Here is a 15,621-nt window from a genome sequence, read left to right on the forward strand (position 1 = left end):
TATACCACGCACTATTACATGGCCACCTTAAATGTCATCCCAGTCCTCGTTGTCCAGTGTTTCCCCCAAATTAATCTTCCAAACCCTCTCGTGAGGGTCCCTTTCCTCTGTATGTGAAGGGAGAGAACTGTGTACAACGTAGAAATAAGGCCCCTGGTAGATGTCCCTCTAGAACAGGGGTGGGCAATTATTTCAGCTGGGGGGCCGCTTAACACTTCCAGCGAATATTCGAGGGCCACATACAAAATACTCAAAAAGAGTCCCCTTTTTACACATTACGGCAGACAGCGTGCCCTTTTTTTTTACACATTACGGCAGATAGCGTCCCCCTTTTTACACATTACGGAAGACAGCGTCCCCTTTTTACACATTACAGCAGACATCGTCCCCCTTTTTACACATTACGGCAGACATCGTCCCCCTTTTTACACATTACGGCAGACAGTGCCCCCGTTTTTACACATTACGGCAGACAACGTCCCCCTTTTTACACATTACGGCAAGCATCGTCCCCCTTTTTACACATTACGGCAGACATCGTATCTCTTTTTACACATTACAGCAGACCGTGCCCCCGTTTTTACACATTACGGCAGACATCGTCCCCCTTTTTACACATTACGGCAGACATCGTCCCCCTTTTTACACATTACGGCAGACATCGTCCCCCTTTTTACACATTACGGCAGACATCGTCCCCCTTTTTACACATTACGGCAGACATCGTCCCCCTTTTTACACATTACGGCAGACAGTGCCCCCTTTTTACACATTACGGCAGACATCGTCCCCCTTTTTTACACATTACGGCAGACAGCGTCCCACTTTTTTACATATTATGGCAGACAGTCCCTTCCCCCCCTCCCCTAAACCCATATTGCAGATTTTAACTCCGCGGCCTCCCCACCCCTAATCCTATATGGCAGCTGAAGCGCTGATCCAGGGGCCGGCTGGACAGGGGGTTTACCTGTTTTTCACAGTGGCAGACGATCCCCACTGTCCGATGATCCGCGCTGCTGCTGCCGCCTGGAGTCGCTGCTGATGAGGCCTCTCCTGCTTCCGCTCGCTGGCCACCGCTCCTTCTCCTGACTCAGCCGCCGCTCCTGCTCACTGCAGTGCCCGCCCCCCGTGCCGCCCAGCGCGCGCATGGTAACAGAGGAAATCCCGGTCAGCTGACCCTGTGACGTGACCGGGATTTCCTCAGCGGCGCCGCGTCTGAGAGCAGTGCAATGACAAGCGGCCTGTCGGGCCGCTTGTCATTGCACTCTGGTGGGGCACAGCGGGCCAGGCACGATCGGTCCGCGGGCCGCATGTTGCCCACCCCTACTCTAGAACCTAAATACTCCACTGTAGGGAGAGGATTTAAGTCTTGTTGTTATCATAGAGTGAAAGTGTCGGATTTGTAGATATTGGAAAAAGAATGTGTTAGGAATTGAGAATTTGGTGCTAATATCTGCAAACTTGGGCAAGGAAGAGTCTTGTGTAATAGAAAGGGTGTTTTACAGGTTTATTAATTGAAAACAAAAGTGCTGATTTTTATCTTTTGTAAAAAAAAAAAAGTTACCTAAAATAAAAATGTATGGATGATGTCCTGATCTCTCTTACTGATCCTGCCTGATCTCTCTCGTTTCTTTTATCTAATATGTTTGTATTGTCAAAATTCAGGCTATAAAATAAATGTTGCCAAAATGGAGGTTCTTGATTTCTATATTCCAGTGGTGCTCAAGCACGATTAAGAAACTCTGCTACCCTGTAACTGGCTTAAAAAGAAAATCAAGTACCTCACTATCTATTTGACTCTCCATCACCATCAGCTGTGCAAAAGATCCTCGTCTATTAGAAAACATAAAATCTGACCTGCTTGAGTGGTCTAATTATTACATCTCTTGGATAGGCAGAATAAATTCTGTGAAGATGAGCATACTTCCTCCATCTGTTTCAACCAATTCTATTTATATCTCTGTTTTTAAAACCTTGCGGCACCAAACTTCCCACTTCATATGGAGCCGCAACCGCCCATGTATTGGACTTAGATTACTCCAGCATCCTTCTAGAGGGGGTTGTCTGGGTATTCCTGACTTAAGAAAATACTTCTACACTGCGCAGCTTTCTCACTGTGTGCAGTGGTGTAACTCTGGTGGGATGGGGAAGGTCTGGGTGACGACCGAGGCTGAAGAGATGGGACTAGCCACAATGTCTTCATTACTGTGGCTCCCTAGGAATCCTCATCCTTGGGCAGTTCTTTCCCACCCTATAGTATACCATTTGCTAGCTAGCTGGGGCTTAGGGCCTAATTTAGCATGGAATGCTGCTGCAGCGTTTGCATGTTGAAGCCCTGTGAAGTGGGCACACGGGCAGCAGCTGCACTGTGCATGCGCATACTGGGGCAGATGTATTAAACTTGGAGAAGGCTTAAGGAAGTGATAAACCAGTGATAAGTGCAAGGTGATAACACACCAGCCAGTCAGCTCCTGTTAATTTACATATTGGAGCTGATTGGCTGGTGCGTTTATCACCTTGCACTTATCACTGGTTTATCACTTCTTTATGCCTTCTCCACGTTAATACATTTCCCCCACTGTGAGATGTGAAAGCATCTCACTTGTGCGAACGCCTCTGCCTGATTGACAGGTAAAGGTGTTCGCGTAGCGTTGGGGGTGTGTGGTCCGGACAACACAGGTTGGCCCGCACCGTTTGCTGGGTGGGTCGTGGTGGCTGCATGACATCACACGCAGGTGCTGCAAGCCTTCATGGGTGGTCTTCAGTATGCCGGCTGTCGGGATCCCGGTGCACAGTATACCGGCGCCGGAATCCCGACAGCCGGCATACCGACACTTATTCTCCCTCGTGGGGGTCCATGACCCTCCTGGAGGGAGAATAAAATAGCGTGGCGAGCCCGCAAGGGGCTCATTTGCGCTCGCTACACTGTCGGTATGCCGTCGGTCGGGCTCCCGGCGCCGGTATGCTGGTCGCCGGGAGCCTGACCGCCGGCATACCATACTACACCCAGCCTTCATAGCTAGGCTGTGTAGGCAGAGAGCTACCCTAACCATGCGAAAGCAGCGCCGCCATGTGATGCTTTCGCATCTCTTGGTGGGGGAGGATCCGGCATGTGGGGCGCACTTGCCCCGTGCTGGGTGTCCCCCCGCATGTCATGGATCATAGATGTGCAATTTTTTTCCCCGCACATCTACGATCCGTGCTGAATTATGTTCTTTAGTTAATAGACTGTTTAAACTGGCCTCGCACACGCCACCTCTTATTTCACTATTTCATAACCCAGCTTTACCCCCTGGTATGTGCAGGTCTGCCTTCACCACCTGACTCTTGGGCAAAATATTCTATCTTAATGACATTACTACTGTTGCTATCTTTCCTCCGATTTCAGACGTCCATAGTGAAACTGCAATCCCAACCACAGACTTCATTAGCTATCTTCAGATTCAACACTTTCACTCCACAACCAACTCAACTCTCACTAATAGAAATTTGTTCTCTCTTGAATATATAATCTGGAAACTTTCTGCTATTAGGGGCTTTATTTCCAGTATTTATGCTCTACTAATTGAGGACTCTGGCCCTGCCCGGGATCCTCAAGAATTAGCGTGGAAGTCGGATTTAGGACACTGTATACATAGTGAAGATTGGGCCGAAATATGGGATAATGCTGCCTCCAGTTCAATTTGTGTAAAAATAAAATAAAATGTTTATAAATTGCTGTATCACTGGTATTCTGTACCTTCCTGACTAAAGCCCATGTTCCCTGACGCTTCAGATAGGTGCTGGAGGAGTGTGTAGATGAGGGTGCTTTTTTTGCATATCTGGTGGTCCTGTTTGAAACTCGCCAGTATTTGGCGGGAGATTATTACTTTACTCTCACACCTATTTGAAGTCACTATCCCTTTTGATCCCCAGTATTTTCTGCTCCCTTTGACTCTTCCTAACCACACCCGACACCAAAATAAACTTTTTTGATGCATAGTTTCTGCTAACATCTGCCGACTGGAAAAATCTAACTGTGGTATATGATGTGGTATGTTTACAAAATGGAATACATGTCTGCTATAATATGCAACTCCTCTAAATCATTTGATAAAGTTTTGTCGTCCTAGCTGGAATCTCAACACGCTTCCTCACCATTTGTTACCTGATATATTAGACATAATTAGTTAGGAAATAGGATTTTAATTATCTACCGGTAAATACTTTTTCTCGTAGTCCATAAGGGATATTGGGGAATCTAGTACGATGGGGTATAGATGGGGTCCAAAGGAGCCAGTGCACTTTAAATTTCTTCAACTGGGTGTGCTGGCTCCTCCCCTCTATGCCCACTCCCACAGGCAGTTATAGGTAAAAATGTGCCCAAAGGAGACCGGACATATATGAGAAAAGGAAATATGAAAACAAAGAGTGGTGGGATTTACATACCAGCACACCACTAACATATAACAACCAGCAATGGCAGGTAACAACAGCTGAACAGGTAGCCATATAACAAGAACCTGCAGAAAAGTCAACGCACTGCAATGGGTGCCCAATATCTCTTATGGACTACGAGAAAAGGATTTACCGATAGGTAATTAAAATCCTATTTTCTCTAGCATCCATAAGGGATATTGGGGAATCTAGTATGATGGGAACGTCCCAAAGCTTCCAGAACGTGCGGAGACTGCTGCAGCACCTCCTGCCCAAACTGGGTATTCTCTTTGGCCAGGGTATCAAACTTGTAGAACTTCACAAGTGTTCTTCCCTGACCAGGTAACAGCTCGGCAAAGTTGTAAGGCCGAGACTCCACGGACAGCCGCCCACAAAGTGCCCACTGATCTCGTAGAGTGGGCCCTCAGAGACTTAGGAACAGCTAAGGCTGCCGACACATAGGCCTGTTGAATGGTAAGCCTAATCCAATGAGCAATGGACTGCTTAGAAGCAGGACAGCCCTTTTTCTGTGCATCATAGAGCACGAACAAAGAAACTGTCTTTCTGATCCGAGCTGTTCTCTTGACCTAGATCTTCAAGGCTCGCACAGCATCCAATGCCTCCGGAGGAGCAAGAGCGCCAGAACTGGACGGAATCACAATAGGCTGATTAAAGTGAAACGCAGGGACAACCTTCGGCAGGAACTGCTGCCTAATGCGGAGCTCCGCTCTGTCCTCGCAAAAGATCAAGTAGGGACTTTTACACAACAAGGCCCCCAGTTCTGAGACACGTCGAGCAGAAGCCAGGGCCAGTAACATCACAGTCTTCCACGTGAGGTACTTGTCTTCTACCGTCATCAGAGGTTCAAACAAGGAGGACTGTAGGAATTCCAACACTACATTTGGATCCCAGGGCACAAAAGGAGGTTGTATGTGGAGTACCCCTTGCAAGAAGGTCTGAACTTCTGGCAACACTGCCTATTTCTTTTGAAAAAAAATGGAGAGGGTTGAAATCTAGACCTTAATGGGACCCAGACGTAAGCCCTTATCAATACCAGCCTGCAGGAAACGTAGGAAACGTCCCAAGTGAAACTCAGTAGACAGATACGTGTGTTCCTCGCACCAAGAGACGTATCTCCTCCAGATATGATAGTGTTTTGACATCACAGGTTTCCTGGCCTGAACCATGGTAGCAGTAACCTTTTCTTGTAAAGGCCCTTGTGAGCTAGGATGTTCTACTCAACCTCCATGCCGTCAAACGAAGTCGCCGTAAGTCCAGGTAGACGAACGGTCCTTGTTGAAGATCGCTGCTTGGTGGTAGAGGCCAAGGGTCTTTGACGAACATGTCCAGAAGATCCGCGTACCATGCCCCCCGAGGCCAATCCGGGGCAATCAGAATTGCTTGGACACCTTGATTCCTGATTCGCTTTAGCACCCTTGGGAGCAATGGAATCGGAGGAAACAGGTAGACCAGCCGGTAAGGCCAAGGCGACGCCAGTGCATCCACTGCCCTCGCCCGAGGGTCCCTGATCCATGAGCAATACCAGGGAAGTTTCTTGATGAGATGAGAAGCCATCATGTCTATTTGTGGGCAACCGCACCGATCGATGATCTGCTGAAACACCAGATGGTGGAGGCCCCACTCCCCCGGGTGGAGATCGTGATGACTCAGGAAGTCCACCTCTCAGTTGTCCACACCCGGAATGAAGATTGCTGACATTGCTCTTGCATTTCTTTCCACCCAGTGGAGTATCTTTTGACACCTCTTGCATGCAGGCTCTGCTTTTTGTCCCTCCTTGCCGATTGATGTACGCCACCGCTGTGGTGTTGTCTGACTGAACTTGGATCGCTTGATCCGTGAGCAGAGGCAAGGCCTGAAGCAGAGCATTGTAGATCGCCCGAAGTTCCAGAATGTTGATCGGAATGAGGGCTTCATGGGCTGACCACCTGCCCTGGAACTGCACCCCTTGGGTGACAGCTCCCCATCCTCGCATCTGTCATGAGGAGGGTCCAATCCTTCAAGGAGATTGGAGGACTGCAGCCACCACAGGAGGAAATACTTGGCCTGAGGTGACAGCCGAATCATCCGGTGCATCTGTACATGTCATCGGACCATTTGCTCAGGAGATCCAATTGAAATGTTCTGGCATGGAAACTCCCATATTGGATCGCCTCATACATCTTCCCCAACAATCTGATGCAAAGATGGATGGACACACGAGCAGGTCGGAGCACCATGCGGACCATCTCCTGAAGTGTTCTCGCTTTGTCTTCTGGGAGGAACACCTTCTGGGCCACCGTATCCAGTAACATCCCCAGGAACTGGAGCCGCTGAGTTGGCTCCAGGTGGGACTTTTGTAGATTGAGAATCCACCCATGGCGTGACAGAAGTTGGATAGTGTGGTCGATATGGAGCAACAGAAGCTCCTTGGATCGTGCCTTTATCAGTAGATCGTCCAGATAAGGGACAACATTGACGCCCTGGACCTGGAGTGGGAACATAATCTCTGCCATCACCTTCGTGAATATCCTCGGGGCTGTGGACAGGCCAAAGGGCAGTGCTTGGAATTGGAAGTGATTGTCCAGAAGGGCAAAGCGCAGGTACGCCTGATGAAGCGGCCAAATCGGAATATGAAGGTAGGCGTCCTTGATGTCCAAGGAAACAATAAATTCCTGTTCTTCCAGGCCCGCAATCTCTGCTCGCAGGGATTCCATCTTGAACTTTAACATCTTCAAATGAGGATTCAAGGATTTAAGATTCAAAATGGGTCTGACCGAACCGTCCGGTTTCGGCACCACAAACAGGTTTGAGTAAAACCCCTTGCCGCGTTGCGGTATTGGTACTGGAACAATGACATGGGACTGGACTAACTTTCGGATGGCCTGTTGCAACGTAACTTGCAAGCTGGTAAGCTTGATTTGAAAAATCGTTGGGGAGGAGTACTGTCGAACTCCAGCCTGTAGCCCTGAGAAACGAGATCTCTGACCCAGGCATCCTGGCAGGAAGTCTCCCAGACGCGGCTGAAGTGACGCAGCCGAGCTCCCACCTCGAGATCCTCTCAGGGTGAGTGGGCAGCGGCTTGCTGAGGCCTTAGTGGACACAGAACCGGTGGACTGTTCCTGAGAGATGGTGCTTGCAGGTTTCCTGGACTTACCTATGGTTCCTCTAGACGCATTGGAGGCGCCGCTGGCCTTAGATCGAAATCTGTGAGACGGAAAGGACTGGACAGATGGCCCCGGATAGGAGCGTCTCGCCGGTGGGGCCCCAGAGGGTAGAAATGTGGATTTCCCAGCCGTAACTTTGGAAATCTACGTATCCAATTCAACCCCAAAGAGCCATTCCCCAGAAAAGGGGAGGGATTCCACACTACTTTTGGATTCCGCATCCGCTATCCACTGACGCGACCACAAGGCACTGCATGCCGACACTGCCATGGCAGAAGTCTGAGCATTAATGTTCCCCATCTCCTTGAGTGAATCACAGAGGACACATGTAGTGTCCTGAATGTGTTTTAGGAGGGTTAGCATAGTAACTAAGGGCATATTCCCCGAGAGGCCCCCCTGAATTTGAGTGGCCCAGGAATGAATGGCATGGGTCATCCAGCAACCCGCAATGAACGGCCTTTGATATTTACCGGCTGCAGTGTATATAGGGGGTCATTCCGAGTTGATCGCTAGCTGCCGTTGTTCACAGCGCAGCGATCAGGCTAAAAATCGGCACTTCTGCGCATGCGTATGGGACGCAATGAGCACGCGCAACGTACTTTCACAACAAACGATGCAGTTTCACACAAGGTCTAGCGACGCTTTGCTGTCGCACTGCTGATCGCTGAGTGATTGACAGGAATGGGGCATTTCTGGGAGGTAACTGACCATTTTCAGGGAGTGTGCCGAAAAACGCAGGCGTGTCAGATACAAACGCAGGCGTGCCTGGGGAAACGCGGGCGGGGCTGGCCGAATGCAGGGCGTTTGTGACGTCAAACAGGAACTAAATAGTCTGAAGTGATCGCAAGCTAGCAGTAGGTCTGGAGCTACTCAGAACCTGCTCGAAAAATTTTTTGTAGCCGTGCTGCGATCCTTTCGTTCGCACTTCTGCTAAGCTAAGATACACTCCCAGAGGGCGGCGGCTTAGCGTTTGCACGGCTGCTAAAAGCAGCTAGCGAGCGAACAACTCGGAATGAGGGCCATAGACTTTAGGGTAGTCTCTATCTTCCTATCCCCAGGATCCTCCATGGTAAAGGAGCCTGGGGCAGGCAGCACCGCCTTTTTAGACAGGTGAGACGGATACATCTACCCCAGGGGGTTCCTCCCAAAATTTTCGACCTTCAGGAGCAAATGGGAAAGTGCGCAAAAGCTTTTTGTACCCTTGGAATTTTTTGTCTGTATTTTTCCAGGCCTGCTTGAATAGGTCATCTAACTTTGTAGAGTCAGGAAAAGTGACATTAGGCTTGTTTTGTACAAAGAAAAACAAGTGCTGTGATGCAGCGTCCTCTAGAGGGAGCTTTAACACATCCCGTATAACGAAGCCTGTGGATGACGAAGCCTGTGGTGTACAGGCGAAATGCGTCTATCGCCGCACAACGGATCGGATACACGCTACAGAACGCGGACCACCGTTGTGGATTCTACTTGTCTGCCGGTAGACATTAGTCTTCCTTCCATACTCTGCACGAGACCTTCACAGTGGCCCACGGACCTCCAACATGGTTAAAAATAGCGGTGAGTGTACCTTTTGGATTCATCCATAATAATTGATACCGTCCATCACTGCTTAGAGAACCTGGCTGGAGAGACTGTTTGATCTTATGATTGACTAGCACTGTCTGAATCATTATTTAAAACTTGGCTGGAAAGACTGTACTTTGTATCAATAACTGGACACTTTTCAAAGAAATTCCTATTCTGGATACAGTATTCCACAGAAGTTGTTACCGTTGAGCATTTTCAGTGCCTTGCTTGGTACAATAAACCGCACAAGCGTCTCTACCAATATAAAAGGATTCTCTGTCTATTCCCTTCTGCTTCTATCAATTTATTCTTATGTTTGTCTTGTGATATGTATGTATACCGGTATTAGGAATCCCTATATATAATAATAATTTTTAAACCAATATACTCTTTCATGAATTGATGTGCAAATATCCTTCCAAACTCCCACGGTTCAGGTATGCTGTTGCCCAGACAGCATACCGTAAATAACAAACAGAAAAAAGAAACTGAAGAAAACTCTCTGGAGGTCAGAGATGTGCATCCTCTTCTGCGGGCACTTTTTTCTAACTGCCTGTGGGAGGAGGCATAGAGGGGAGGAGCCAGCACACCCAGTTGAAGAAATTTAAAGTGCACTGGCTCCTTTGGACCCCATCTATACCCCATCATACTAGATTCCCCAATATTCCTTACGGATGCTAGAGAAAAAAGAACTAGTGGGTTTTTAGCTAAAGAAGACTTAATGTGTGGCGCACTCTTTTTTTTATTATTTTCGTTTCATGAGCAAATTAAAACTTAACTTTTATTACTCTTATTTAAAATAGGTATTTGTAATTAATAGGCGAGACACTATTAATTAAAAATAAAAGTTAAGTTTTAATTTACTCATGAAACGAAAATAAAAAAGAGTGCGCCACACATTAAGCCTTCTTTAGATAATAACGCACTAGTGTTTTTTTTCTAACTCCCTAACTAGTTACTGTAATTTGCTTAATGGCGCTCCTCCAACCAAATTAATTAAACCTCGGTAGTAATACTTTAGAATTTCTTCCTCTTATCTGTTGATTCGTATGTAGTAACTTATAATACAATTAATTGAACCTGTGCGTAGTCCCCTAGACTTAATGTCTCCCCTGTAAATATTAGACATAATGTTTAGAAACTATGAGCCCCCCTTCCTGACTTTTTATTCCTCCTTTTCTCTATTCATTCTTTATCCTTTTCTATCACTTCATCCTTCTCCTTTTTTCCCCCTCTATGATCAACTCCTTTGCTGCGAGAATTCCTTCTTGCTCTCATATTTTATAAGAAAATTAGATCATCGTTGTTGTTGTGACTCATTTCATTTTTTTTTAATGGAACTGCTATTTGCAAGGTTTCCTTGCGAGTTTTGTATGCTGTTTTCATATGTGATCCTCTCAATAAAATGTTTTACAAAAATAAATAAATGTATGGTGCAGAAAGATTCTAGAAAACTGATCTGACTGATTTTTTTGGACTGCTGTTAATACATTCTGCCAGTATTGTGCATAATGTTATGTAAACAATCGATCTTTCAACTTGCTTTGGATTCATTTTACTATTGGTTCTGACAAGCCAGCTCTTTCTGCCCTGTGTACAGCAGTGATTCTCACATCAGGTCCTCTGGTGCATGTTTTCTAGGTCTCCTCACAGGAGGCTCCTGTCACTGCTGCTCTGCTTAGAAGAGCAGCGGTGAACATACGCTGTGCGCATGCGCACAACGTCTATTCACCGGTGACAGAGGGAGAGGGGGCATGGTACGAGGGGGCGTGACTCGTGATTTGTACTTTTAATAAGTTGGGAATATGCAGTAAGCTGCCTAGAAATCTCTGCCTCACCCACAATTCTTAATAGCTGTAATTCTTAATGCTCTCTGTTCTCTCCTGTGTAGCAGGGCTCAGGCTGGTGACAACATCAGGGCACACAAAGAACAGCCAATCAGCACTTTTACATGAATGCAGGGTTGAATCATACTTACCTACATTGTTAGTCTCCTCTCCGGGAGAAGCCCGGAGAGGAGACGCTTCAGGTGTCTTTGGTGGGCGGGGGCGGAATGTGAAATCACTAAGCCCCGCCCCCGCATCGGGAAATGCTGCAATTCGCGGGTCTGCGGGAAGGGGGCGGGGCGGGGCTAAAATGACGCGATTTGCATCATTTTAACCCCTTCTCCACCCGACGGACCTGCGAATGCGGGAGGTTATCTCTCCATCCTGCTCGCATCACTAGGGTGCGAGCAGGATGCAGGAGACCTGCCCACTCTTCCGGGGGTGCGGGGGGCTACCCCAAAAAACGGGAGCCTCCCGCAGCTTCCGGGAGAGTAGGTAAGTATGGGTTGAATAACCCGGGTTGGACACTTTAGAGTGCACATTGACCTGGATCCAACCCATGTTTAACACTGCTTTTATATTCAAATGTGGTGCTTTTAGACTGCACCTCGACCCCGATATATTTGCGGTGTGTAAGGGGTATCTGCAACAGTCTGCAATCTGTTTAATGTGGACTCCCATCAAAGGGGTGAATGGAGAGCTAGGCCTAATTCTAACCATGTGGGTGCACTCCATGCAATAAAGGATACAGGTTTCCTATCGCAAATGATGAGACCTAATGACTAATCTTCGTTATGATAGTAACCATGTTTTCCCTGACGTCCTAGTGGATGCTGGGTACTCCGTAAGGACCATGGGGAATAGACGGGCTCCGCAGGAGACTGGGCACTCTTAAAAGAAAGATTAGGTACTACATCTGGTGTGCACTGGCTCCTCCCTCTATGCCCCTCCTCCAGACCTCAGTTAGAACCTGTGCCCGGCCAGAGCTGGATGCACTTAGTGGGCTCTCCTGAGTTTACTAAAAAAGAAAGTATTTGTTAGGTTTTTTATTTTCAGTGAGATCTGCTGGCAACAGACTCACTGCTACGTGGGACTGAGGGGAGAGAAGCAAACCTACCTGCTTGCAGCTAGCTTGTGCTTCTAAGGCTACTGGACACCATTAGCCCCAGAGGGATCGAACACAGGGCCCGACCTCGATCGTCCGTTCCCGGAGCCACGCTGCCGTCCCCCTTGCAGAGCCAGAAGACGGAAGATTCCAGGAGAAAATCGGCGGCTGAAGACTCCGGTCTTCAATAAGGTAGCGCACAGCACTGCAGCTGTGCGCCATTGCTCCCACAGCACACCACACGCTCCGGTCACTGGTGGGTGCAGGGTGCTGGGGGGGGGGGCGCCCTGGGCTGCAATATGTATACCTTAGTTGGCAAAATGCACATAATACAGTTATAAACTGTATATGTGCCTAATCCCCCGCCATAAATATTATTAAAAAAAGCGGGAGAAGCCCGCCGCTGAAGGGGCGGGGCTATCTTCCTCCGCACAGCCAGCACCATTTTCTCTTCACAGCTCCGCTGGAAGGACGCTCCCCAGGCTCTCCCCTGCAGTATACATTACGGAAAGGGTAAAAAAGAGAGGGGGGGCACATAAATTTAGGCGCAAAAGGTGATATAAGCAGCTATTGGGGGAAAATTCACTTTGTATTAGTGTAAATCCCTCTGTTATATAGCGCTCTGGTGTGTGCTGGCATACTCTCTCTCTGTCTCCCCAAAGGACTTTGTGGGGTCCTGTACTCAGTCAGAGCATTCCCTGTGTGTGTGTGCGGTGTGTCGGTACGGCTGTGTCGACATGTTTGATGAGGACGCTTACGTGGAGGCGGAGCAGGAGCCGATAAGTGTGATGTCGCCCCCTGCGGGGCCGACACCAGAGTGGATGGATATGTGGAAGGTATTCCGACAGTGTCAACTCCTTGCATAAAAGGTTCGATGACGTAACAGCTTTGGGACAGCCGGCATCTCAGCCTGCGCCTGCCCAAGCGTCTCAGAGGCCATCAGGGGCTCAAAAACGCCCGCTACCTCAGATGGCAGACACAGATGTCGACACGGAGTCTGACTCCAGTGTCGAAGAGGATGAGACAAATGTACAATCCACAAGGGCCATCCGATGCATGATTACGGCAATGACAAATGTGTTGCATATTTCTGACATTAACCCGGTTACCACTAAAAAGGGTATTATGTTTGGGGAGAAAAAGCAGCCAGTGACTTTTCCCCCATCTGATGAATTAAATGAATTGTGTGAAGAAGCGTGGTGTTCCCCAGATAAGAAATTGGTGATTTCTAAGAGGTTACTAATGGCGTACCCTTTCCCACCAACGGACAGGTTGCGTTGGGAAACATCCCCTAGGGTGAACAAGGCACTCACACGCTTATCAAAAAAGGTGGCACTGCCGTCTCAGGATACGGCCGCCTTAAAGGAGCCTGCAGATAGAAAGCAGGAGGCTATCCTGAAGTCTGTGTATACACACTCAGGTACTATACTGAGACCTGCTATTGCTTCAGCATGGATGTGTAGTGCTGCAGCAGCATGGTCTGATTCCCTGTCAGATAACATTGATTCCCTTGACAGGGATACTATTTTGCTAACCATAGAGCATATTAAAGACGTAGTCTCATATATGAGGGATGCACAGAGGGACATTTGCCGGCTGGCATCTAGAATTAATGCAATGTCCATTTCTGCCAGGAGAGTATTATGGACTCGGCAGTGGACAGGTGATGCTGATTCTAAAAGGCACATGGAAGTTTTGCCTTATAAGGGTGAGGAATTGTTTGGGGACGGTCTCTCGGACCTCGTATCCACAGCAACAGCTGGGAAGTCGACTTTTTTACCTCAGGTTCCCTCACAGCCTAAGAAAGCACCGTATTATCAAGTACAGTCCTTTCGGCCTCAGAAAGGCAAGCGGGTCAGAGGCGCGTCCTTTCTGCCCAGAGGCAGGGGTAGAGGGAAAAAGCTGCACCAGACAGCCAGTTCCCAGGAACAAAAATCCTCCCCTGCTTCCACTAAGTCCACCGCATGACGCTGGGGCTCCACAGGTGGAGCCAGGTGCGGTGGGGGCCCGTCTCCGGAACTTCAGCGACCAGTGGGTTCGCTCACAGGTGGATCTCTGGGTTCTACAAGTGGTATCTCAGGGATACAAGCTGGAGTTCAAGACGTCTCCCCCTCGCCGTTACCTCAAATCAGCCTTGCCAGCTACTCCCAAGGAAAGGGAGGTAGTACTGGCGGCAATTCACAAGCTGTACCTCCAGCAGGTGATAATCAAAGTTCCCCTCCTTCAACAGGGACGGGGTTACTATTCCACAATGTTTGTGGTACCGAAACCAGACGGTTCGGTGAGACCCATTCTAAATTTGAAATCCTTGAACACTTATATAAGGAAGTTCAAGTTCAAAATGGAATCGCTCAGGGCGGTTATTGCAAGCCTGGAAGAGGGGGATTTTATGGTGTCACTGGACATCAAGGATGCTTACCTACATGTCCCCATTTACCCACCTCACCAGGAGTACCTCAGGTTTGTGGTACAGGACTGCCATTACCAATTCCAGACGTTGCCGTTTGGTCTGTCCACGGCACCGAGGGTATTTACCAAGGTAATGGCCGAAATGATGATACTCCTTCGAAAGAAGGGAGTTATAATTATCCCGTACTTGGAAGATCTCCTTATAAAGGCAAGGTCCAAGGAGCAGTTGTTGGTCGGAGTAGCACTATCTCAGGAAGTGCTACAACAGCACGGCTGGATTCTGAATATCCCAAAGTCGCAGCTGGTTCCTACGACGTGTCTGCTGTTCTTGGGCATGATTCTGGACACAGAACAGAAGAAGGTGTTTCTCCCGGAGGAGAAGGCCAAGGATTTGTCATCTCTGGTCAGAGACCTCCTGAAACCAAAACAGGTATCGGTGCATCACTGCACGCGAATCCTGGGAAAGATGGTAGCTTCTTACGAAGCGATTCCCTTCGGCAGGTTCCATGCAAGGATCTTTCAGTGGGATCTGTTAGACAAGTGGTCCGGATCGCATCTTCAGATGCATCGGCTAATCACCCTGTCCCCGAGGGCCAGGGTGTCTGTGCTGTGGTGGCTGCAGAGTGCTCATCTTCTCGAGGGCCGCAGATTCGGCATTCAGGACTGGGTCCTGGTGACCACGGATGCAAGCCTCCAAGGTTGGGGGGCAGTCACTCAGGGAAGAAACTTCCAAGGACAATGGTCGAGTCAGGAGACTTCCCTACACATAAATATTCTGGAACTAAGGGCCATTTACAATGCCCTAAGTCAAGCAGAACCCCTGCTTCAAAACCAGCCGGTGCTGATTCAGTCAGACAACATCACGGCTGTCGCCCATGTAAACCGACAGGGCGGCACAAGAAGCAGGATGGCGATGGCAGAAGCCACAAGGATTCTCCGATGGGCGGAGAATCACGTGCGAGCACTGTCAGCAGTGTTCATTCCGGGAGTGGACAACTGGGAAGCAGACTTCCTCAGCAGGCACGACCTCCACCCGGGAGAGTGGGGACTTCATCCAGAAGTCTTCCAGCTGATTGTAAATCGTTGGGAAAGGCCACAGGTGGACATGATGGCGTCCCGCCTCAACAAAAAGCTAAAA

General features: G+C 48.6%; 1 protein-coding gene across 5 annotated transcripts in view; it reads left to right on the forward strand.

The window, feature by feature from the left end:
* Positions 1-1,608, forward strand: part of MYD88 (MYD88 innate immune signal transduction adaptor) — a 31,956-nt gene extending 30,348 nt beyond the window's left edge. For all 5 annotated transcript variants that reach the window (XM_063921816.1, XM_063921814.1, XM_063921815.1 and 2 more), the window contains one exon: positions 1-1,608. This exon is cut by the window's left edge and continues 1,899 nt beyond it. The gene's annotated coding sequence lies outside the window, so the exon portion shown is untranslated.
* Positions 1,609-15,621: the final 14,013 nt, after the last annotated feature.

The sequence above is a fragment of the Pseudophryne corroboree genome, chromosome 5, assembly GCF_028390025.1.
Source record: "Pseudophryne corroboree isolate aPseCor3 chromosome 5, aPseCor3.hap2, whole genome shotgun sequence".
NCBI lineage: Eukaryota > Metazoa > Chordata > Amphibia > Anura > Myobatrachidae > Pseudophryne > Pseudophryne corroboree.